This window comes from Strongylocentrotus purpuratus, unplaced genomic scaffold (genome assembly GCF_000002235.5).
Source record: "Strongylocentrotus purpuratus isolate Spur 01 unplaced genomic scaffold, Spur_5.0 spur5_scaffold_10, whole genome shotgun sequence".
NCBI classification, from domain to species: Eukaryota; Metazoa; Echinodermata; class Echinoidea; order Camarodonta; family Strongylocentrotidae; genus Strongylocentrotus; species Strongylocentrotus purpuratus.
This window is the reverse complement of record NW_022145595.1, coordinates 4,767,626-4,771,203: the sequence shown is the minus strand read 5'-3', so window position 1 is coordinate 4,771,203 and position 3,578 is coordinate 4,767,626. Positions and strand designations below refer to the sequence as shown.

General features: G+C 35.5%; 1 non-coding gene across 1 annotated transcript; it reads right to left on the bottom strand.

The window, feature by feature from the left end:
* Positions 1 to 2,530: 2,530 nt before the first annotated feature.
* On the bottom strand, positions 2,531 to 2,602 carry TRNAE-CUC. Its single transcript has one exon. It is a non-coding gene; the product is annotated as a tRNA-Glu (tRNA).
* Between the last annotated feature and the right edge of the window lie 976 nt (positions 2,603 to 3,578).

The window sequence follows — 3,578 nt, the reverse complement described above, 5'->3', positions numbered from 1 at the left end:
TTTTTTTTCACATGAGAACTTGCTAGAATTCAGACTCCAAAAGGATTAGCATTTTCAAGTTTTGTGTTTCCCTTAAATAATGCAACATGTGAAACTGATCTAAACGGTTGTTTGGGGAAGGAAAAGAAAACTGTAGGAAGTCTAAGTTCATAGTGAAAGTGTAACCAAATTATGTGCAATGTGTTGTTGTATGTGAATAAAGAAATAAATGTATGTTATATGCAGAGAGTGTAGTTGATTGAGAGGGAGAGATGATGAGAAAGAGGGGTGAGAGCGGGGGAGAGAGGAGAAGGAGAGAGAGAGAGAGAAGGGGAGAGAGAGAGAGAGAGAGAAGAGAGAGAGAGAGAGAGAGAGGGGGGGGGGGGGGAGAGGGGGGAGGGGAGGGGTATATTTTTACATATGCCGATCCATGGCTGGGCCTAAACGGCCACACCCACTCTCATTGAAAAACAAATCAAGGACACAGTAATAATATCAGGGGAAAATAATACTTAATTTACACTTTTGGTTTTCCACTTTGTGTGTTAGATTCGTTTAAAGACAAACACATATAATCAGGTACTCATGAGATAAATCATAATAATTATCTTGGATTATATTCCTTTACACCTATTAACATAAGAAAACAGTGGTTAAATTTGGTAACATTATCGAATTAACGTCCATATTAGTCTGAATAAGGCGATACTAAACAGACAACTCCTTGTATTCTGTCATCTTTTGCCAACTGACAGATCTGCTAGCCAAATGTCAATATATGTACTAATTTTCCTTAACGTCACACTTGGCAAAGGGCATAACTCAAGAATATTCCTGTTTTATTTGAGAAGGTGTTATAAAGCCAGAACAAAATATGTATGTGTTAATCATACAATTTTAAAATTGATTGTGGCGAGTTTGTGAGGAGTTGATTCATAGAATCATAAATATTAAGTACATTGAGTATGTTATATCATGTTATGCAGTAAAACGCTTAATCATTTTCGTGAGAGTGTACTCTTCATGCCACTCTTTTCATCGAAGATTCTTATAGTCTGACATTCACTTGCAATCTAAGTTAACCACCGTTTTAACAGCTATCTCTCCCAGTGGCGTAACGGTGTGTGTGTGTGGGGGGGGGGGGGTGAGGGGAAGCGCACATGAGCTACCAAAGGCGGTAAAAGTAATATAGGCATGGGATGTGAAGGTTGTAGGTTCGAGACCCAAGCGCGGCACTAAAATATCCTTTAATTGAAAAGAATTTAGTCGAGATTATTTCGCCACTAGACCCATGTGTAGTGTGTAGGTAGGCCTATATCAAACTAACGTCATTTGTTTCCTGGAATGCACTTTGCACTGATGACGGTAGCCAGAGATAAAGCCAAATAAAGCTTTGCAAAGCTCTTTGCCATCAAATAGGGACATTATACCATCATTATAGTGGAATATTGTTTATTGCCATACTTCATTTTATTGAATTTAACAGAAAACATGTTTAAAAAAATTCAGTCCCAGGCTACTACTTGAATACACAGGACAGTACAATGTGGAAAAATAATACATATAATTATGCATTTACAAAAAGACAAATACAGAAATAACATACAATGAGATACGTGTAATGAACATGACACTGTGGAATCGCTACGTAAGTTCGAGCACTTGGAAAAATGACTCGAATATCATGTACTACAGTACTTCATAATTTTAATAATACATTGATACATGCAATCTTAAGTATCCATTAGTTCTAAAATATATATCTTTCTCAAAATTATTGATTTTGTAACGAGATATGCCTTGTGCCTACTATATTATGTGGATGTGTAACTGTCTTACGTTTCCATTTCCACAAATTGCATTGGCCTTATAGGTATTACCATATAAGCATACCACTTTCACCCGCTGACAAATAGCTTGTGTTAACTTTTCGTCATCACCCATCCTATTGTTTTACATGGACTCTTAGCGGGATACCAACCTACAAGAGTACAAACTGCACTATGATGTCACTTTGTTCATAGGGTAAATTTTTTTCTCCCTTTGTTCGAATATTATAGATATAAGATTTATCCTTGAAAGAGGTCGGGGGGGGGGTGTTTCATAAAACTGTTCGTAAAGTTACGCATGACTTTACGAATGAGTTAAACATGAAAAGCCAAATGGGGTGCTCAAATAATTTTGAAGTGCATCGACTAAAGTTGGACTGTGCAGATATAGATTAACATTCTTATTATAACAAACATTTTTAATGCAAGGTATATTTTTTGACATAATTCAATTGAGGTTATTGGAAATATATTCACACTTTGTTAAAACATCAGGGAAAAACTTTGGGCATTCTATCTGGCACTTCATATTCAAGTTGTTCGTAAAGTCATGCGTAACTTGCTTTATGAAACACCCCGGGGCACACACATCATTACAAATATCTAGGCGTAACGAGAAAGGTTCCGATTTTCCATCACCTCCGAGTTCATTTCGGCTTTTTAAAAAGTTAATGTCTATCGCCAAGACTCAACAATGCCATTCAAATCATGAAAAAGATATCTTCCCACACCGGGAATCGAACCCGGGCCACGGCGGTGAGAGCGCCGGATCCTAACCACTAGACCATATGGGATTGACTCGTTGGTAATTAGAGTTTGTGGCTAATTTAACGGCCCGATATTTTCTGCACGCTCAGTTTGTCCATGGTTAATAATAATAATAATAATAATGAACGTTATTTGTATAGCGCATAATTATCACTCACATAAAGAAAGTCCCTATGCGCTTAGAAAAGAAGAAAAGGGCAGAATAAAAATGAACATCTATGCCTGATACATGAAAATAATTAATTACAAACAACAATATATGGTTTGACTATATGTAATAAATTCATTTGTATGAAGGCAAACAAATATACGGAATGACAACAAATAAGAGAGTTATAAATATGTAGAATATGACATCATTATGGCTATGCTAATCTTATAGTGGATTTTATTTTATTTTTGTTAATGTAAAAGAAATCATGTTTTGTGTGGTTTTGAATAAAATGAACTTTCACTTTCACTTTTTCGTTTGTCGTGTTCACAATTAGTATCATTAATGTTTTTTTTTTCTTCAAATTCCAAGTGCCTTCTCGCTTGGGGCACTACTCAAAATATATTATGAATACTAATTTGGACAGTATATTATTGACATGATTATAGGTCTTCTGACTGGAGAAAAGACCCTCCCCAGTCATACACTTTGAATAAAAAACAACATTTTAGTCATTTTGCGTGTTGGAGAAAATGGATATCCGACACTACAATAACAATGGCATTACCGATTCAGCAAATTTGAAGGTCCCATACGCATAAAGATTATGATTTAAAATGTCCTTATTTTTTGTTCAATTACGTTCAAAATAATTATTGTACCAGTCTGCTTCTCTGATTTTTCTGCTTTCCTTTAGGGTTGTTTGCTTTCCCGCCGGGCCTTAATGAAAAGAAAGAAAAGCTCAGAACTTGAACAAAGTATCGGGCTTTAGTTACGTTTATATTTTCAAGAATAAAAAAGAAAGTGAGTAAAATTTTGGACCAAAACGGGTCAGGATTTTAAAAAATTGA